At 43.8% G+C, this 22,950-nt stretch overlaps 1 long non-coding RNA gene across 2 annotated transcripts in view; it reads right to left on the bottom strand.

The window, feature by feature from the left end:
- Window positions 1-22,950, bottom strand: part of LOC117358690 — a 239,313-nt gene that overhangs the window by 61,746 nt on the left and 154,617 nt on the right. The window contains exon 3 of one of the 2 annotated variants that reach the window (XR_004539059.1): window positions 22,086-22,389. The exons of the other annotated variant lie outside the window; for it this stretch is intronic. This is a non-coding gene — a long non-coding RNA (uncharacterized LOC117358690). Of the gene's footprint in view, window positions 1-22,085; window positions 22,390-22,950 lie in introns of those variants that run through there. 2 annotated transcript variants of the gene reach the window in all.

Below are 22,950 nucleotides of genomic sequence, written 5' to 3'. Positions count from 1 at the left end.
ACCCTTCGTATCTTGTCTCTGATCTAGCAATTTGGAGCTCTAGTTTCCCCTATTCTTGGATAGTCTCACCTCTTCCACTTCCAAGACTGCATATCACTTCTTCAATTTGAGGGAAGGCAGGGCTGGCATTGTGTGTGTGTGTGTGGGGGGGGGGGGTTGTTTTTTTGGCCAGATGAAGCTGTACTGAGGCCTTTTTCTCCACTTCTTTTCTTTTTCCTTTTCCCCTTTCTCTTTGGGGAGTGTGAATGTTGTGGGTTGTAAGTAAGGCCTTGTAGTGTTGCTGGGTGTGTGTATCGTTTGTCCATGTGGGGCTTGTTTTTGAGTGAATAAGGGATATATTTGGGCCCTAATCCTTGAGTATTTATTTCGGGGGGGGGGGGGGGACTCCCCAGGCCAGATGTCCTTCTGTTCTCCCCAAGAGGTTCCCATGGCCCCTTCACCTGTAAAAATGCAAGGAGGCCGCTGGTGCAGGAGCACCATTTAACGTTTTATGTATAATTTTTAAAAAATTTGTGTTTTAACTTATGGATGTAATACTTGAATGCTTCTTAGCTATTAGCGGGTTATAAATGAATACATCTAATCTAATGTAATTGGGTAGAAACCTCTCCTAACTGGTTAAAAGGGTTTGACTATCAGGTCCACTATAAATAAAGACAAAACCCTCTCATAAAAGATTTACATCCTGTTGATTTTTGAAAGTAATAGAAACAACGTGGCTTCTGGTCAATATAAATTCAGATCTTGAGCCTTTTGGAGAGCCTTGGTGCTATCATAAGTGCATTATGAAAGAAATAATTGAATGTAACCTGCTAATTAACCACGGGCAAGATCTGTGTTTGAAGACAAATTGCTCTGTTTTTACAGTAAAATGCCTCAGAAAGCCAAGAACAAGCTTATCTTTATTTCTCACGAGAAGCTTGCCATGAGAATGAGTAACTGCAGCTCAGCAAAACACAATCCTGCAGACAAACCCCGAGAAAGAAAAGAACTAATTTAGGCTATTGTTAAGAGACTGGCAGTGATATGTAGAGGATGTAGGATAAAGCCATAGATGGGTTTTATATGCATATCATGCTTGCCTTGGCTTGGCTATTCAGTGAATAGAAATAGCAACCATCGTCGAACAACTGTGCTATCAGCTTCTTCATCGATCTTTTTATTTGCCGTGTCTTTCAGACTGGCCACTCTTTAATTCAAACTGGCAACTCTTGAAGATGTTGGATTGCAGAAAAAGTTCAATGTTGGCTTTTCTCTGCCAAGCTTACAGAAAGTTCCTCTGCTGACTTCAGATTTTTTTTTTTTTTTGCTATAAGCCAGTGGTCTCAAACTCAAACCCTTTGCAGGGCCACATTTTGGATTTGTAGGTACTTGGAGGGCCTCAGAAAAAATAGTTAATGTCTTATTAAAGAAATGACAATTTTGCATGAGGTAAAACTCTTTATAGTTTATAAATCTTTCCTTTTGGCTAAGTCTTAATAAAAATATTGTCATTTATAGCTAAAGAGACATATGATCAAGCAACTCTTTTATTTTACTTTTGTGATTATGATAAACATACCGAGGGTCTCAAAATAGTACCTGGCGGGCCACCTGTATGAGAACACTTCTATAGGCTAAGGCTCTTTACAGCTGCATTGTGATGTCATAGAACTTTATGTTGGCTGATAAAGGGCAAATGGCTCATCCAGAGCATCCACTATCTCCTCCTCTCCCTATTGGCTAAGGCTTTTAACATTTGCATCTCCTCTTCCTATAGGCCGGTGGTCTCAAATTCAAACCCTTTGCAGGGCCACATTTTGGATTTGTAGGTACTTGGAGGGCCGCAGAAAAAATAGTTAATGTCTTATTAAAGAAATGACTATTTTGCATGAGGTGAAACTCTTTATAGTTTATAAATCTTCCCCCCCCCCTGAAGGCCTGCATGTTCCCCCCCTTCTTTGCTGCATCCTCTAGCTTCCCCCACCATAGCCTCCTGGTCTTAGTTTCAGCTAATTACCGCAACCTGCAGAGAGGATCACTGGTGTTGTAGCGTTCCTTGCAGGCTGCCATTGACCTTCGCAGCATGTTCCCTCTGCCGTGGTCCTGCCCCTCCTCTGACGTCAGGGGCAGGATTGCGGTAGAGGGAACATGCTGCTGAGGACGACGGCAGCCTGCAAGGATAACTATAGCATAGGCAATCCTCTCTGCAGGCAGCTGTAATTATCTGAAGGTAAGAACGGGAGGCCAGGGGGGAAGCCGGAGGACGCTGCAAAGAGCGAGCAGCACTAGTACAGACAGCACTAGTATAGACAGTGGGCCGCAAAATAGTACCTGGCGGGCCGCATGTGACCCCCGGGCCACGAGTTTGAGACCACTGCTATAAGCCATGAGAAGCACAGATTGCACTGCTGATGGCTAGGTTCATTTCAGTAAGGTGGGCTGGGAAGACATGGAAAAGCAAGGAGAAAGACAGGATTGGGATCTAACTCAAAATATTGATATTAGTAAGTGCCCAGACTTTGATTTTATCATTCCTAGCCTGCAGACATGGATCTGCTATATTCAGATTAAGATCTTGATAAGAACATAAGAATAGCCTTATTGAGTCAGACCAATGGGTCATCCAGCCCAATAGCCCATCTTCACGGTGACCAAGCCAGGTCACCAAGATGATAAAGGGGATGAAACGCTTCTCGTATGAGGAAAGATGAAAAAGGTTAGGGTTCTTCAGCTTGGAAAAGAGACGGCTGAGGGGAGATATGATTGAAGTCTACGAAATCCTGAGTGGAGTAGAACGGGTGCAAGTGGATCGATTTTTCACTCCATCAAAAATGACAAAGACTAGGGGATGATCGATGAAGTTACAGGGAAACAGTACCTGCAAAAACCCCAAATAGTATCAACATTCCATGCTACCAATCCAGGAAAAGTAGTGGCTTCCCCCATGTCTGTCTCAATGGACTACGCACTTTTCCTCCAGGAAATTGTCCAAACCTTTCTTAAAACCAGTCATGTTAACCCACTTACCACAGCCCATTCTCCACCACTCAGGATTCTGTACACTTCAATCATATCTCCCCTCAGCCGTCTCTTTTCAAAGCTGAAGAGCCCTAATTGTTTTAGTCTTTCCTCATACGAGAGGAGTTCCATCCCCTTTAACATCTTGGTTGCTCTTCTTTGAACCTTTTCTAGTTCTGGTATATCTTTTTTCAGATAAGGCACCTAGAACTGAACACAGTACTTGAGGTATTTTTTTAAAGTAATTCCATAATTTAGGCAGTCATAAACTAGGACATTCTATATACTGTATAGCACCTAGCATTATTCATTATTTATGTGCTGATTTTTCAATGTGTAAAAGTGTTATAATAGAGGCATGGTGCCCAAATGGCCAATAATTTGAGAATGGGGGTGGAACGTGCACCTTAGGGCCTCTTTTACAAAGGAGCGCTAAGCGTTTTAGCACGGGTTTGGTGTGGGCTGAATCAATGCATGCATTAACCGCTAACACATCCATAGGATAACGTGCCTGCGTTAGCGTTTAGTGCGTGATATTTACCGCGCGCTAAAAAGTATAGCGCACCTTTGTAAAAGAGGGGGGCTAGTGTTTCCATGCAAATCTGAAAAGGGAGCATACCGATAGGGAGGATCATAGGTTGCTCAAGTGCATGCCTTTATTAGCCTACACCTGTAAAAGAATTTGTGGAATCCATGCCTAACTTATGTGCCAGGATTTGCACCTGGTTTTAGTTGGTGTAAACCCTCATGCCCAAAATTGGACTAAGCAGTATTCTATAAAAAGTGTCCAACATGGAGCCCCATTTGTAGAATTGCAATTCGCACTAATTTTGCTGGTGCTTAAAATGGTAGCATGTACTCTCCTAAACACATGAGGAGGAGTGGCTCTCTTCACTTATCTCCCCTTATGCTCTTCCCTGTGAACTCTGTTCATCGGGCAAGCCCCTCTTATCTGTACCCTTCTCCTCCACTGACAACTCCTGACCCTGTCCTTTCTTTCTTGCCACGCCGTATACCTGGAACAGGCTGCCTGAACCAATATGCCGTGCTCCATCCCTAGCAGTATTCAACTCTTAATTCCCACTCACTGGTGTCAGATATTTTTTATTTTATTTATTCAATTTTCTATACCGTTCTCCCAGGGAAGCTTAGAACGGTTTACATGCATTTATTCAAGTACTCAAGCAGTTTTCTCTCTCTGTCCTGGCGGGCTCACAATCTATCTAGCGTACCTGGGGCAATGGGGGGGATTAAGTGACTTGCCCAGGGTCACAAGGAACAGCGTGGGTTTGAACCCACAACCTCAGGATGCTGAGGCTGTAGCTTTAACCACTGCGCCTATATCATTTTCTCTACTATAATCTCCCCAACCCTGAGATGCCCACTCCCTCCTGCCACCAGACCCCCCCCCCCCCCCGAATCTCCGATGTACCTTCAAACATTGGACGCAGGAAGCCCTTAGAGAGGCTCCTTCTTCAGCCGCTGGGTTCAAAATGAAGCACTTCCCGGTGCATTATGTGATGTTTGAGGAGGGGCCAAAGGCCCTGATTGGTTCAGTCACCTAAGGCCCCTCCCAATGGGTGGGGCCATAGGTACCTGTATCTGTATCCAGTGTCTGTATCCAGTGTCTGTATCCAGGACAAAAAGGGTGTATCCAAGAGAAAGGGTGTTCCGCAGGGCTCAGTGCTCGGGCCGCTGCTATTTAATATATTCATAAATGATCTAGAAACAGGAACAAAGAGTGAGATAATAAAATTTGCGGACGACACCAAACTATTTAGTGGAGCTCGGACAAAGGAGGACTGTGAAAAATTGCAAAGGGACTTGGACAAATTGGGAGAATGGGCAGAGAGATGGCAGATGAAGTTCAATGTTGAGAAATGTAAAGTATTGCATGTGGGAATCAGAAACCCGAGGCACAGCTATACGATGGGAGGGATGTTATTGAATGAGAGTACCCAAGAAAGGGACTTGGGGGTAATGGTGGACATGACAATGAAGCCGACGGCACAGTGCGCAGCGGCCGCCAAGAGAGCGAATAAAATGCTGGGGATAATCAAGAAGGGTATTACAACAAGAACGAAAGAAGTTATCCTGCCGCTGTACCGGGCAATGGTGCGTCCGCATCTTGAGTACTGCGTCCAGTATTGGTCACCATACCTTAAGAAGGATATGGTGTTACTCGAGAGAGTTCAGAGGAGAGCGACACGACTGATTAAGGGGATGGAAAGCCTTTCATACGCTGAGAGATTGGAGAAACTGGGTCTCTTTTCCCTGGAGAAGAGAAGACTTAGAGGGGATATGATAGAGACTTACAAGATCATGAAGGGCATAGAGAGAGTAGAGAGGGACAGATTCTTCAAACTTTCAGAACATAAAAAAACAAGAGGGCATTCGGAAAAGTTGAAAGGGGACAGATTCAAAACGAATGCTAGGAAGTTCTTCTTTACCCAACGTGTGGTGGACACCTGGAATGCGCTTCCAGAGGACGTTATAGGGCAGCGAACGGTACTGGGGTTTAAGAAAGGATTGGACAATTTTCTGCTGGAAAAGGGGATAGAGGGGTATAGATAAAAGATTACTGCACAGGTCCTGGACCTGATGGGCCGCCGCGTGAGTGGACTGCTGGGCGCGATAGACCTCAGGTCTGACCCAGCGGAGGCATTTCTTATGTTCTTATGACACTGAGGGAGGAGCCTAAGGCCCTGATTGACTGTATCCTGGATAAATAAGGAGGTGCATAAGGACTGATTGACTTAGACACCTAAGGTCCCACCCCTTGGGAGGGAACTTAGGCAACTGAACCAATCAGGGCCTTTAGCCCCTCCCCATGCATCACATGATGCACTGGGGCAGGGAAGTGTATCATTTTGGACCTGACAGCGGAAGCAGGAGCCTCTCTACAGGCTTCCTGCTTCCAACATTTGAAAGTACATCAGAGATTCAGTGGGGGGAGGGAGGTCCGGTAGCAGGAGGAAGTGGGCATCCCTCCTGCCATATTGCTGCAGCATGGTTGGGGGCGTCTGATGGCAAGAGGGCGTAGGCATCCCTCCTGCCATTTGTTTTGGGTTGTTTCTATATTAATACCTTTCAAATATCTAAATGTCTGTATCATATCACCCCTGTCCCTCTTCTCCTCCAGAGTTTACATTTTGAGGTCTTCTAGTCTCTTCTTGTATTTCTTTTGGTGTAAATCCCCTACCATTTTTGTCACTTTTTTTCCGGATCGCTTCAAATCTTCTTATATCCTTGGACAGATAGAAACATAGAAATAGACGGCAGATAAGGGCCACAGCCCATCCAGTCTGCCCACCCTAATGACCCTCCCCTACCTTTACCTTGTGAATAGATCCCACGTGTCAATCCCATTTGGCCTTAAAATCAGGCACGCAGCTGGCCTCAATCACCTGAAGTGGAAGACTATTCCAGCGATCAACTACCCTTTCAGTAAAAAAGAACTTCCTGGTGTCACCTCGCAGTTTCCCGCCTCTAATTTTCCATTGATGCCCTCTTGTTGCCGAGGGACCCTTGAAAAAGAAGACACCTTCCTCTGTCTCGACGCGGCCCGTGAGATATTTGAACGTCTCAATCATGTCTCCCCTCTCTCTGCGCTCCTCGAGTGAGTATAGCTGTAATTTTTCTAACCGTTCCTCATACGGGAGATCCTTGAGTCCCGAGACCATCCGGGTGGCCATTCTCTGGACCGACTCCATCCTCAGCACATCCTTGCGATAATGCGGCCTCCAAAATTGCACACAGTATTCCAGGTGGGGCCTCACCATGGATCTATACAATGGCATAATGACCTCCGGCTTACGGCAGACAAAACCCCTGCGTATGCAACCCATGATTTGTCTTGCCTTGGATGAAGCTTTCTCCACTTGATTGGCAGCCTTCATGTCCTCACTGACGAACACCCCTAAGTCTCGCTCTGCTACCATTCTTGTTAGGATCTCACCATTAAGGGTATAAGTCCTGCATGGATTTTGGCTACCCAAGTGCATAACTTTGCATTTTTTGGCATTGAAATTGAGTTGCCAGGTCCTAGACCAGCACTCCAGTAGGAGTAGATCGTGCATCATGTTGTCAGGCATTGAGTTTTTGTCCGTTTTGCTTTTGCCCACTACATTGCTTAGCTTGGCGTCATCGGCGAATAATGTTATTTTACCTCGGAGCCCTTCTGTCAAGTCACTTATGAAGATATTGAACAGGATCGGGCCCAAGACCGAGCCTTGGGGCACTCCACTGATCACCTCCGTCATTTCAGAGAGTGTGCCGTTTACCATTACCCTTTGAAGCCTACCTCCAAGCCAGTTCCCAACCCATTTTGTCAATGTCTCGCCCAATCCTATAGAACTCATTTTGCTTAGCAACCTGCGGTGTGGTACACTATCGAATGCTTTGCTAAAGTCCAGGTATATGATGTCCAGGGACTCCCCAACATCTAGCTTCCTTGTCACCCAGTCAAAGAAGCTGATCAGGTTGGATTGGCAGGATCTCCCCTTAGTAAATCCATGTTGACGGGGATCCCTTAGGTTCTCCTCATCAAGGATTGTGTCTAATTGGTGTTTGATTAAGGTTTCCATTAGTTTGCTCAATACTGATGCGAGACTCACCGGTCTATAGTTTGCTGCCTCAATTTTTGAGCCTTTCTTGTGAAGTGGAATGACGTTAGCCGTCCTCCAGTCCAACGGGACGCTGCCTGTACTAAGGGAGAGGTTGAAGAGCGCGGACAGCGGTTCCGCCAAGACATCACTCAACTCCCTGAGCACCCTGGGGTGTAGGTTGTCAGGCCCCATAGCCTTGTTAACCTTGAGCCTTGACAGTTCATCGTAGACACTGCTGGGTGTAAACTTGAAATTACTAAATGGGTCAGCCGAGTTAACCCTTGTCTGTAGCTGAGGGCCTTGCCCCGGCACTTCTCGGGTGAAGACTGAGCAGAAATATTCATTTAATAGTTGTGCCTTTTCCGAGTCTTTTTCCACATATTCTCCGTCTGGTTTCCTAAGACGTACTATCCCTCCCGAGTTTTTTCTTCTATCACTGATGTACCTGAAGAATGATTTATCTCCCTTCTGGATGTTCTTTGCTAGAGACTCCTTCATGTGGAATTTAGCCTCCCTGACTGCAGTTTTGACGGCTTTTGACTTGGTCAGGTATTCTCTAGAGTCTTGTTTCCCTGATTGTTTGTAAGAGATGAATGCTTTTTTCTTCTTCTTGATGAGGTCTGAGATCTCCGCAGTGAACCACTGCGGCTTATTGTTCCTACGCCGTTTACTTACTAATTTAACATAGCGGTTTGTCGCTTCCTGTATGGTGGCTTTCAGAGTCGACCACATTTCTTCTACGCTATTGGTTTCTGCTTGGCTTTGTAGCACCTGGTGAACAAATTCTCTCATGTTCTGGAAGTTTGTGTCCTTGAATTTGAGGACCTTGGTCAGTGTGATAGGTTTAGTGAAGCCTTTCCTAAGATTGAACCATATCATGTTGTGGTCGCTGGAGGCCAGTGTTTCTCCCACCGAGACTTCTGTGACACTTTCCCCATTGGTAAGTAACAGGTCCAGTATTGCCTGATCCCTTGTTGGGTCCAACACCAGTTGCCTGAGACGTGCTCCCCTCAAAGAGTTCAATAGCCTCCTACTGCTGCCAGAAGCAGCGGTAAGTGTGTCCCAATCCACATCAGGCATGTTGAAGTCGCCTAACAGTACTGTGTCTCCATGCAAGGTGATATTCTCTATATCTCCTATTAACTCCATATCTAGGTCATCCTGTTGTCTTGGAGGTCTGTAAATTACGCCAAGATACAGGCATTTGTCCTTCCCTCTGGCCAAATTGGCCCAAAGAGATTCCCCAGTGTACTGGACGTCTGCGATTCTTGTGACCATAATGTCATCTTTTGTATATAATGCTACACCTCCTCCCATTCTGCCCTCCCTGTCCCGGCGAAGCAAGTTGTAACCCGGTATGACCATGTCCCACCCATGGGAGTCCGTGAACCAGGTCTCAGATATTGCCACCACATCCAGGTCGGCATTCCTTATTTCTGTTTCCAGCTCCAGGATCTTGTTACCCAAACTGTGTGCATTAACGTACATAGCCCTCCATGTGTTTTTGTTACTTCTCGTTTGAGCTACTTGGACACTATTAGCATTATGCTCATATTTTGTATTCTCCCTAGACTCAGAACTATATCGTGTACTTAACCCTGACTCCCCAGATCCAGAACTACAGTGTGTACCTATCCCAAATATGGAAGGGTGTGTATCCTGTGGGGGTGTTCCCGCGTGGGCTACTTGAACTCCTTTGGTACAATATGCAATGTGTGTACCCCCTCTGGACCCAGGATTACAATGTGTACTGCCCATAGTCCCGGAATTACAATGTGTACTCTCCCCTGACTCAGAATTGCAATGTGTACTCTTCCTAGACCCAGAATTACAATGTGGCCCAGAATTATAATGTAAACCTACCCCAGACTCGAAATTGTGTATGCTCTCCCCTGACCTAGAGTTTCGGTGACCACTTACCTCAGCCTCAAAAAAGAATTGACAATTTAGCTCGTCAGGTTGGTTGTTTGTGCCCGTACCCTCCCCCGACTTACCTAGTTTAAAGCCCTGTGAAGTAGGCGGGCTAGACGGTGTCCAAGGACATTCTTCCCTCTTCTGGTCAGGTGCAACCCGTCTTGTCCCTGTAGTCCTTGCAATGCTTCTCCATGGTGTAGGAACCCGAAGTTCATCTCCTTGCACCATCCCTGCAGCCAGTCGTTGGCCCTCTGAATGCGATCCTCCCTGGCACTGCCCTTGCCCCTTACTGGGAGGATCGAGGAGAACACCACCTGCGCATCCATCCTCCTCAGCTTCTCACCCAGGGCCCTGAAGTCTTCAGGTATGTTGTTCGGGGTGCTCGTTGCGGTGTCGTTGGTCCCGACGTGGATGAGTATCATGGGGAAGTTGTCTCGGGGCTTGATGAGTCTGTCAAGGCAAGCAGTTACATCCCGGATCCTGGCCCCTGGCAAACAGCAGACCTCTCTTGATTGCAGGTCTGGTCTGCAAATTGGACCTTCGGTGCCCCTCAGCAGTGAATCCCCGATGACCACCACTCTGCGCTTCTTAGGGGTAGGCCGTTCTGTTGATTCCAAAACTGGAATTGTCTGCTGAAAATCTTCTTGTTCCTCGTTCTCAGGACCTTCCTGTAGCAGCTGATATCTGTTGCTCAGGTCGATCTGTGGTGTCGATGTAGAGCTGCCCTGTAAGTGAGAGAAAGAGACAATTAGATCCCCTGCGTTTTCCTGTGGAGGAAGTCACCAGCTGCCAGGAGTCAGTGTCTCCAGCCACTTCCTGCATTCCGGCAGTTGGTCTCAAGTTGTCAGGTTTGGATGCTTTGGGTGTTCCCAGGGTGGTCTTGTCAGGTTCCTGCACAGCGATTTGAGACAGCTCCTGGATGACTCCATCGATGAAGGTCTCGTCGTCTCGGATACTCCTTAAGCGCTGAACCTCCTCTCTCAGGCTCCTCAGCTCTAGAAAAAGGTTTATGTCCGGCTGATCCATTACTTCCGTCTGTAGACTGTAGACGTCTTTGAGGGGATGGCCTCGGTCTGTACAGATACCTCTGCCCTCTGTCCTGGTTCCCCTTCCATCTGCACTAGGACCATAGCCATCCCCTGGGTACTTTCAGTGACTGCGCTGCCTGTTTTGATTGAAGTCTTGTTGCTTCTAGTTCTACCTGCCTTCTAGTTCTACCTGCCATTCTACCTGCCTGAACACAATACTGCAAGTTGTATATACACAAATTAAGCAATAATCAGAGACTGGACTGATCAAATAATCTTTCATTAATAATACTTGAAATCTGTACCTGCTAACCACAATATAACCATTGATACACTGCTTTGTCTAACAGGTCTCTTAAAAACCATGTAAGTAAAGGCAACCTCTAGGTCACAATGTTTCGGGGGGAAAAAAAATGGTGCTCAAGCAAATCAGTATTTAACTAAACTCTAGCATAGTATCAACCCTAAGCCATTAAACAGTTATCTTTCCTGCTGTGATGTTCTCATTTTGATCCACATTTTAATGTAAATAAAGTGGATGTGCTTAGTCCCACTTCTTCATTCAATGTTGAATCTACAGTAATCAGACACTGCAGGCCGAGGTTGACTTGAAATTAATTGCAGGCATGATTTTGTAAATGAACAGAAGCCAAAGTCAAGGGCAGTTTAAAGGTGCATGCTATTTTGAAAAAGAAAGTGTGGCATGTTCATTAGCCAAAGTACTGGAAGATGGGAAAATTCCGGGATATTTTCTATACAATTCAAGATGAACATGTTAATTTCAAATGAAGAAGATAGTGGTTCTTTGGCTACTGAATTTGATAAGCAGTGAAGTATTTTGCTAGCTGACTAAAATGCTCAAAGCAAGAACATACTACATTGTATGCTGTGCAAAATGGTTTACTAGGGTGGGGGGGAAACCCCCATATGCTTATGGATTAAAAGAAATAAGACTTATTGGCCATCTAGCCAGATAGACATAATCTAGTAATAGATTAAAATGGCAGCTTGGTTAAAGACATGTTTGGACATACACAAACGATCATAGTTATATTATTACTAGCTGATGCCCCGGCGTTGCACGGGTATTTAATTATAGCAATAACACTGTAAATGGATTCAAATAAAGATACTTTATAGTGGTGAATGAAATTATTATTTTACAGCTTAATAAAAAGTACAATATTCAAATTATAATGTGAAATATTTGACAAAATGAATACAATACAACTAACACAAAACTTGATTATAAACAACATTTTTAGTTTCACCTCCAGGAGCAAGAACATATAAATTGTTGGGTGAACCCACCCTTGAGCAAGCAACATAGAGTTGTGGGCCGAGAGACCCCCAGAACATATCACCCCAGGTAGTGAGGGATCTGCATACCAAGTTTCGTTCAAATCGGTCAAGCCGTTTTTGAATTACTGTGAGAATGGCAGCTTTTTACATTTTTTCCATTGACATGAATGGGTGAAATCTGATTTTATGTTTGTAGCTTCGCCCACGTGTGCAGGTGGGCCGCGAGACCCCCAGAACATATCACCCCAGGTAGTGAGGGATCTGCATACCAAGTTTAGTTCAAATCGGGCAAGCCGTTTTTGAATTACAGTGAGAAAGGCAGCTTTTTACATTTTTTCCATTGACATGAATGGGTGAAATGTGATTTTCTGTTTGTAGCTCCGCCCACGTGTGCAGGTGGGCCGCGAGACCCCCAGAACATATCATCCCAGGTAGTGAGGGATCTGCATACCAAGTTTCGTTCAAATCGGTCAAGCCGTTTTTGCGTGATCGCGGCACATACACACATACATACACACATACATACCTCCGATTTTATATATATAGATTATTTATTGATTTGATATACCACCTTTACCAATTAAGGACCTAAGCAGTGAACATAATTACTAAAAACAAATCACAGAAAGGAAAGGAACACCAATATCAATCTGTTTCTCCAAGGGGAACCGTCCCTACCATCAATCAGGTTTATTCAAAAGAAATATAATGGTGACTATTTTCACTGACCTTTAACCAATAGATAACCAGGGAGTACACTGTAGATCCCATAACATGCAACTTAGTATAATGTGGGATTGCATAAGAACATAACATAAGAATAGCTATAGTGGGTCAGACCAATGGTCCAGGATCCTGTTTCCACAGTGGCCAATTCAGGTCACAAGTACCTGGCAGAAACCCAAAGAGTAGCAACATTCCAGAGCTGAGATAGTGATGTCATAATGCCTCATTCCGCCAGTGCCTAAGAACCAACCTCATCAGTGATGTCACAATGGCTTGATTGTCCTATATCTGACTCACATAAGAACATAAGAATAGCCATACTGGGTCAGACCAATGGTCCATCTAATCCAGTATCCTGTTTCCACAGTGACCAATCCAGGTCACAAGTGCCTGGCGGAAACCCAAACAGTAGCAACATTCCATGTTTTTGTCATTACACACTACACTATAGAATTGATTCTATCATGGTCAAAGATCTTGGACCCCAACATCTGGATTATACTGGTCCTTCAGTCTACTTCAAAATTCCATTCCATCTCTGGCTCTGTCCTATTCTGTCCCCACCCCTGCCCTCAGCAAGCCTCCTCTCTTCAACAACCAGCTCCAACCGCATCTGGAGGACCTGGAGCATGCACAAATGTGTCATCCATGCATGCTCAAAGGCCCTCCAGATGCAACCAGAACTGGTCAGGGCTTTCCAAAATTTGGACAAATGCCAGTTTTTGGAAAGTCCATCCGGAAGCCCAGACAGTCCTCTAAAAAGAGGACATGTATGGGTTTTCCCGGATATCTGGTAACCCTACCATTAGTTCACAGGCCTGACACTAATCGTAACATATCCTTGGGATCCTGACTCAGCGTATGGTAACCAAATCCTTGCCTGCAAGAGAAAACAAGCTATCTTACTGTATATTTACAAGATTCCTAAGTATGTGGCCTCGTCCCATGTAATATCAATTTAATAGAAATAGGAACTTCTTCCTTATTCCACTTAGCAATCTGATACTATGAGTTGTTATTAGGCCCTCAGCGTCACCACTCAGAACTCAAATATATCACCGTTCTGAGCTTTACGTGACCAATCCTCACTGGGTCTAAGTTTTTACTTATTTCACGTTTTCAAGAGCCGGTGGTTGTCGTCAGGCTCACACGTCATTCGGTGGGCGTGGCTTCAACGCCGGGATTCTGTAATAAAAAGAGAGAACGCCGTCGGCTCCTCTCTAAAGCATTTGAGGAAGTCGATAGTGTTAAAGGTGAGAGAGAAGGTTATTCTAAGCAATTTTGATATCTTGTTCAGATAACCCAGTTTTCCTGCAAGAGTCATTACATTACTCTTCTTTGTTTTTTTAGGGGTGGAGCCTTGATAAAGCGGTTTCCCGCGAAACATGTCGGCTATGGCACCCTGCTTGATTTAAAAATATCTCTACCAGAGAAAACTACACTAAAGCTAAGTAAAATAAGCTATTTAAAACGAAGTAAAATGATTTAAAAATTTATAAGTAATTAAATATATAAAGCTCTTGAAAACGTGAAATAAGTAAAAACTTAGACCCAGTGAGGATTGGTCACGTAAAGCTCAGAACGGTGATATATTTGAGTTCTGAGTGGTGACGCTGAGGGCCTAATAACAACTCATAGTATCAGATTGCTAAGTGGAATAAGGAAGAAGTTCCTATTTCTATTAAATTGATATTTAAACAGCCATCTGAAAGTCTTATATGCTATTAAGTTGCTCGTCCCATGTAATGGCACCACAAAACCCATAAAATATACCCTCGTTAAAGTAAGAGACAGTATGGAAACATCCAACAAGCAATGTTCTAAGTGTACATGGGTCACATTTAAAAGAATGTGAACCATATACCAGATTAGATTTCCCTCAACTATCCTAGATACAGTAGAGATGGTCCAACACTCAGCTCTCCCATCCCTGTCCCACCCCTTGCTGGCTGTTCATTAGGCAGGAAGGCATCCGAGCATGCGTATGGATGCCCCCTCCCAACGCAATTTCTTTTCAAAACCCGGACAAAGTACGAGGTTTTAAAAAGCTGTCCAGACCCCCAGACATGTCCTCAAAAGGAGGACATGTCCAGGGCAATCCAGACATCGTAACCCCATCCCAACAGTCACTGGCCCTTGAGTAACAGTAGACAAATCCACATATCTCAATTGTGCAGTCAAAAGGAAGGGACATGTGACCCACACCTTGAGATGCATATGTACCTCAATGGATTATGGATCCCTACCCCCTTGAACAGTATGGTTAAAAGGGTAACTAGAAAGCCATCTGTCCTAGACTTTCAGAATATTATATGTGGCATCCAGGCAGTTATATTATGTGGCAGATATATCAAGTTGCATGAGTGTAGTATTGTCTTACTATACTGGACTTAATTTGGGAGAGAAGCTAGACCCTCTATTTTTGGCATTCTCCAAATATTCATATCAGAGCCCTTAAAAGACTTCTTAACTTTAGAAAAGCTATAAAAACCTACCTTTTTTGCCTAGTCATTCACTCATCCCTTCACCAGGATCAGTAAGTAATCCTACAGTATATGAAGATATATTGCAATACACTGTATGTAAACCCTATATTATAATGCTGTGAATGTAAATTGCAACCCGTTCCAAGCTGTTTGGAGAGGACCGGATATAAATTTAAATAAATAAATAGGAGGAAGATTTTCAAGAAAAGAATTGTGATCTGCTCACTTTGGATACTGAAGCATTATATATCTATATATATAAAATCGGATGTATGTATGTATGTGCCGCGATCACGCAAAAACGGCTTGACCGATTTGAACGAAACTTGGTATGCAGATCCCTCACTACCCGGGATGATATGTTCTGGGGGTCTCGCGGCCCACCTGCACACGTGGGCGGAGCTACAAACAGATAATCGGATTTCACCCATTCATGTCAATGGAAAAAATGTAAAGAGCTGCCAACGCAAAAACGGCTTGCCCGATTTGAACGAAACTTGGTATGCCGATCCCTCACTACCTGGGGTGATATGTTCTGGGGGTCTCACGGCCCACCTGCACATGTGGGCGGAGCTACAAACATAAAATCAGATTTCACCCATTCATGTCAATGGAAAAAATGTAAAACAGCTGCCAACGCAAAAATGGCTTGCCCGATTTGAACGAAACTTTGTATGCAGATCCCTCACTACCTGGGGTGATATGTTCTGGGGGTACCGCGGCCAACCTGCACACCTGGGCGGAGCTACAAACAGAAAATCAGATTTCACCCATTCATGTCAATGGAAAAAATGTAAAAACTGCCTCCGCAAAACCGGCTTACCCGATTTGAACGAAACTTGGTATGCGGATCCCTCACTACCCGGGATGATATGTTCTGGGGGTCTCGCGGCCCAACTGCACACGTGGGCGGAGCTACAAACATAACTTCAGGTTTCACCCATTCAAGTCAATGGGAAAAATGTAAAAAGCTGTGGGACCGATTTGAACTAAACTTGGTATGCTGATCCCTCACTACCAGGGGTGATATGTTCTGGGGGTCTCGCGGCCCACCTGCACACATGGGCGGAGCTACAAACAGAAAATCAGATTTCACCCATTCATGTCAATGGAAAAAATGTAAAAAAACTGCCATTCTCACAGTAATTCCAACTACCTGGGGTGATATGTTCTGGGGGTCTCGCGGCCCACCTGCACACGTGGGCGGAGCTACAAACAGAACATCAGATTTCACCCATTCATGTCAATGACAAAACTGTAAAAAGCTGCCAACGCATAAACGGCTTGCCCGATTTGACCGAAACTTGGTATGCTGATCCCTCACTACCTGGGGTGATATGTTCTGGGGATCTCGCATCCCACCTGCACACATGGGCGGAGCTACAAACAGAAAATCAGATTTCACCCATTCATGTCAATGGAAAAAATGTAAAAAAACTGCCATTCTCACAGTAATTCCAACTACCTGGGGTGATATGTTCTGGGGGTCTCGCGGCCCACCTGCACACGTGGGCGGAGCTACAAACAGAACATCAGATTTCACCCATTCATGTCAATGACAAAACTGTAAAAAGCTGCCAACGCATAAACGGCTTGCCCGATTTGACCGAAACTTGGTATGCAGATCCCTCATTACCTGGGATGATATGTTCTGGGAGTATCGCAGCCCACATGCACACGTGGGCGGAGCTACAAACATAAAATCAGATTTCACCCATTCATGTCAATGGAAAAAATGTAAAAAGCTGCCTTTCTCACAGTAATTCAAAAACGGTTAGACCTATTTGAACGAAACTTGGTATGCTGATCCCTCACTACCTGGGGTGATATGTTCTGGGGGTCTCGCATCCCACCTGCACACGTGGGCGGAACTACTAACTGAAAATCAGATTTCACCCATTCATGTCAATGACAAAACTGTAAAAAGCTGCCAACGCATAAACGGCTTGCCCGATTTGACCGAAACTTGGTATGCAGATCCCTCACTACCTGGGGTGATATGTTCTGGGGGTCTCTCGGCCCACCTGCACACGTGGGCGGAGCAACAAACAGAAAATCTGATATCACCCATTCATGTCAATGGAAAAAATGTAAAAAGCTGCCATTCTTACAGTAATTTCAACTACCTGGGGTGATATGTTCTGGGAGTCTCTCGGCCCACCTGCACACGTGGGCGGAGTTACAAACATAACATCAGATTTCACCCATTCATGTCAATGGAAAAAAAGTAAAAAGCTGCCATTCTCACCGTACTTCAAAAACGGCTTGACCGATTTGAAAGAAACTTGGTATGCAGATCCCTCACTACCTGGGGTGATATGTTCTGGGGGTCTCGCGGCCCACCTGCACACGTGGGCATAGCTACAAACAGAAAATCAGATTTCACCCATTCATGTCAATGGAAAAAATGTAAACAGCTGCCATTCTCACAGTAAATCAAATACGGCTTTACCGATTTGAACGAAACTTGGTATGCAGATCCCTCACTACCTGGGGTGATATGTTTTGGGGATCTCGCGGCCCACCTGCACACGTGGACGGAGCTACAAACATAAAATCAGATTTCACCCATTCATGTCAATGGAAAAAATGTAAAAAGCTGCCATTCTCACAGTAATTCCAAATACCTGGGGTGATATGTTCTGGGAGTCTCTCGGCCCACCTGCACACGTGGGCGGAGCTACAAACAGAACATCAGATTTCACCCATTCATGTCAATGGAAAAAAAGTAAAAACCTGCCATTCTCACAGTGCTTCAAAAACGGCTTGACCGATTTGAACGAAACTTGGTATGCAGATCCCTCACTACCTGGGGTGATATGTTCTGGGGGTCTCGCGGCCCACCTGCACACGTGGGCGGAGCTACAAACAGAAAATCAGATTTCACCCATTCATGTCAATGGAAAAAATGTAAACAGCTGCCATGCTCACAGTAAATAATAAACGGCTTGACCGATTTGATCGAAACTTGGTATGCAGATCCCTCACTACCTGGGGTGATATGTTCTGGGGGTCTCTTCACCCAAGAATTTATATGTTCTTGCTCCTGGAGGTGAAACTAAAAATGTTGTTTATAATCAAGTTTTGTGTTTGTTGTATTGTATTCATTTTGTCAAATATTTCGCATTATAATTTGATTATTGTACTTTTTATAAAGCTGTATAAATATAATTTCATTCACCACTATAAAGTATCTTTATTTGAATCCATTTAATGTGTTATTGCTATAATTAAATACCCGTGCAACGCCGGGTCATCAGCTAGTATATATATATATATATATATATATATATATATATATATATATATATATATATATATATAAATATTTTAGCACATTACATTAACGGGTACTAGAATATATGTCTGTCTTTATTTCTGTCTCTCTCTCTGTCCCGCTGTCTTTCTTTCTGTCTGTCTCTCTCCCTGGCCCCCTTTGTCTGTCTGTCTTTCTGTGTCTCTCCCTGTCCCTGTGTCTTTCTTCTTTTCTTTCTGTCTCCCTTCCTCCTGCTGGTGCTAGAATATATGTCTGTCTTTCTTTCTGTTTCTCTCCCTACCCCTGTCTTTTTCTTTCTGTCTCTCTCCCTCCCTGGCCCCCTTTGTCTGTCTGTCTTTCTATCTCTCTCCCTGCCCTTGTCCCTGTGTCTTTCTTCCTATCTCCTTTCTACTTCTACTGACTGGCTATCCATTAAAACTTCCCATAGGCGTCTTTTAAGTTAAAAAGAAACTTCGGCCCGGCCTGTAGGTCAGGGATTTCTCGGGCTGACCGCCACCCGCTGCTGGTGGCTACGTGCTTGGCAGCCGACAGCCGCCGCGGCCTGCAGCCGCCCACAGCCGTCGCGGTCTGCAGCTGCCGACAGCTGCCGGGGCTGACATCCGCCTCGGGGGAAGAGAGAAAGAGAGAGAGATTTGCGCGCATGCGCACTCCTACCTGCGGTGCCCTACAGCACACAGAAAACAGGAGCACGCAGGTGGGAGTGCGCATACGCAACTTAGGTTTTATTATATTATATATATATATATATATATATATATATATATATAACAACCAAACCCAGGTGCTAAATGTTTGTACTCATTCAAAATACGTTAAAAATGGATCAATTTCAAATGTCTTGTTTGTAGATGCTGACTTTTGTTTTAACCGTATATAAACAAAAAGGAAACCAGCAAGCACAAATGATTTGATACCATTTTAAAACATTATTAAATGTATAGGAAACTGCATAGAAACCATCTATTTCAGTGATTGCAAAATACATGCTGGTTAAATCAACTCAAAATCCAATTTTGGATTTCAGTGTTCCAAGCACCGACAGCAAAATGATATAATGCTCTATAATTCTTTTCAGCTCAAAGAGAACAATTCTGATGACAAGTTGTTATAAGCCAGGTTCGGGAATATGGAAACAAACGGGGCATCTATATTGTTTAAGCTTGGCCATGCCTTGGAAAATGTCTGGGTTTTAAAATAAATGTCTCGTGTTTAATATGTTGATCAGAAATGAGGCTGTTAATCTTATTTCATGCCAGACAATGCTAAATAAATGGTGATTAAATTTCACAAGAGGAATAAGAGGTTTTCGTCAACTGTGTCGGAACAATACGGGAGGACATGATATTGTTTAACAAGAGATGACAAGCTGCTGTAAATTTGTCCAGTTGATTTAGACAAGGATGAAGAGCAGATCTTTAAAGCGCATCAGCATAATCAATTATACTCATCGTGACCAGATTTCTTGCTGGTTTGTGTTTACTCTGAAAGCTAAAGCAATTTCTTGGATTACTTAACATTTGAAACTTGGGGATTCTTTCAATTGCTCTCGAAATGATCGGCATGCCCAACAAAGTTATCCAAAAAGTGCACACCTAGGGCTCCTTTTACTAAGCTGCGATAGCGTTTTTAGCGCACGCAGGATTTTAGCGTGTGTTAAACCCGCGCTACGCGGCTAGAACTAACGTCAGCTCAATGCTGGCATTAAGGTCTAGCGCGCACGCACGGCACTTCAGGGCGTGCTATTGCAGCTTAGTAAAAGGAGCCCCTAGGGTTGGTGAATGATGGTATATAGAGATAAATGGATATATTATCCCAAGTTCGAAGCTCAAGAGTGGTACCGTATATACTCGTAATATAAACCGGGATTTTTGGACCAAAAAATTGGTCTCGGTTTATATTCGAACCAACACCCCCCTCCCATAATTTTTCAGGTTGCCACCGCCACAAGACTCTTACCTCCTCCTCCCTGCCCTATTCTCATACCTCTGCCGATCCCTGGTGGAGGTGTAGCGGGCAAGAGCAAGCTTTCTGAACTCCTGCCCCAGCTGCCACATGAGTTTCTTCGGCCGCTGAGCTGCACCAGCAGAAGCGTGATTTGGCGCTGCTGCTGGGTGCCGAGTGACTTCCTTACTGGCTCGAGACTATAACAGGAACTCACAGCAGCCATTTTGATGACAGCTCTGCATGGGGCAGGAGCATAGGACGATCGATCCTGCCCTGCGTCACCGCTAGATCACCTGGTAAAGTCTGGGGAAGGTCCAGGATACAGAATTTCTTTAAAAAATATTGGGGGGGGGGAGGAAAGGTGAATGGGGGAAAGGGAAGGGGGGAAGGAAACAGGGGGAGTGTATTGAGAGATGTAATAGGTAATTTGGAAATTTATTTTGAAGGAATGATAGACATATGATGGAAAATTATATGGTGAATTTAAATGTAATGACTTTTATTGTATTATATTATTGCATATTTTTGGATTTCTTCAATAAAATGTTATAAAGTAAAAAAAAATTGTGTATAACTGAATCCGCGGGTACTGAAACTGCAGATTTAAAGGGGGTACTGTATACAGTATATGAGAGGGGGGATAGAATGAAATTTAAAAAATTGTTGAAGCGTCATCTTTTCTGTGCTGGATTGGCGCAGTGCACCCGATTCTTTGGGTTTTGCTATATGGGACATTATGTTATGCTTAGTATTTTACTATTTGATCTATCTTGCTGTTTGTATGTTGAAATTTATTATGTATGTTAATCTGTGATTCGCTTTGTATAATGCAAACAAATAAATAATACAATACAATTAGGTGGCACTAAACGAGACTCCATAAGTGTGCCTAACTTTCTTAGGCATTATATATAAAACTGGGGCTTTAGTGCATACTAATTCCATTTAGGAAAGTGACCCCTTCACAAACTAATTGTAAGATTAATATAACCAAGACAGTTTTGTTGGTGTGATGATTCCCTACTCCTTTTTTTTTTCTTCTCTTCAATTTGTTACCTGGATCCAGCTTCCCATGACTTCATTTTTTGCCCGACATAACAGGAGAGATGCCCCCCACAACTCAAACACGACAAGAGCAATAGTGGAGATGTTCTATGGTTGAAGTTTGCGAATTTTATTATTTCAAAAGTTCTGCCTAGTTAGTGCGATGTCTCGACACGCACGTGGTTCGGCCTAACCAGCCTTTCTCAGGATCCTTGGCCTTAATCTCTTTCTATTTTGCAGAATGAAGTTTTTGGCAGATGATTTAACGGTACATGATGAATAGTGTTTTCATATACTTATGGAAAATTTGGAAGGAGAGAAGAATTCTAACAGAAGAGGGAATCCCATTCTAAATCATTGGAATGGTTTATGGTTCATGATTGGTTTATTTATAATCCGCCTTTTTCAAGGCGGAGTACAACAGCAGAAACATAATAATACTTCAAAGACATTTCAGACATCTTACAAAAAAAAACACAAAACAGCAATAAACATCATATTCAGCTGCCGTTGGTGGGATGTGAGGGGTGCAACCCCCCACATTATAGAGAAAACTTAACTTTTTCCTAAAAAAAATTGGGAAAAGGTTAAGTTTACTCTATAATGGAGGGTTCCAACCTTCCCAAACCCCCCCAAGGGCAGCACGAAGAGTATGAAGTAAACTGGGGGGGGGGGGTCCACACTCACATCCTACGTCAGAGCTCTTTAAAAGTAACTTTTTAGGCGGCACAATGGGGTCTTGCGCCGAATTGTCTACGCTGCAATGTCGGCGCGCTGAAGTCTTGTGCGCGAATGACTATGAACCCAACAAAACAGATGTCTTTTCAACAGTTTCTTAAAGGCATCCAAATTTTTTTTGATGTTGAATGTAAGACGGGAGGCTATTCCACTCTTCTCACAAGAGTATATGAGAAAGATTGAGTAATATTACCAATAGATTTTATTCCTTTTAAAGATGGAAAGGACAGTTTACATTTCTGAGAGTTTCTTGAATCAGTAGATCTCTGGTTATTCAAAGCTAGACATCACGCCTTGGTCTCGTAATGGCAGCTAATAGCAAACTGAAAAGAAAGCGACCAAAAAAGAAAAGTCAATGATTAGAGAAGGTAGCAATCGTGGATGCAATAGAACATTTTTACTAAGGTGCGCTAGCCATTCTAGCATGCGCTAAACGCTAAAGCGTCCATAGAATATAATGGATGCATTAACATTTAACGTGCGCTAAAACAGCTAGCACGCCTTAGTAAAAGTACATTACATTACATTAGTGATTTCTATTCCACTTGTACCTTGCAGTTCAAAGTGGATTACATTGGAAGAGAGCTGGACATTTCCAGGAAGTTGCATTACGTTGGAAAATTGCTGGTACAAGTTACAAATTGAGGATTCATATATTACATTGGAAAGATTTCAGGGTACATTACAAAGATAATTCAGATTAGCATTACATTGGGGACAATTTCGGGTTGCATTACATTGATGAATATCCGGCTTCCTTATATTGGTAGATATCTGGATATATTAGGATACTGGTTGATTACTTGGGTATCCGGTACTTTTTGGGACGCTGAAGAAGTGAGCTATACATGGGAAGAAAAAAGAATAAAGATGGAAAGAGAATG

This window comes from Geotrypetes seraphini, chromosome 4, assembly GCF_902459505.1.
Source record: "Geotrypetes seraphini chromosome 4, aGeoSer1.1, whole genome shotgun sequence".
In the NCBI taxonomy this organism is placed as follows: Eukaryota; Metazoa; Chordata; class Amphibia; order Gymnophiona; family Dermophiidae; genus Geotrypetes; species Geotrypetes seraphini.
Note: the sequence above shows the minus strand (reverse complement) of the source record. Positions and strands in the feature narration are given on the sequence as shown.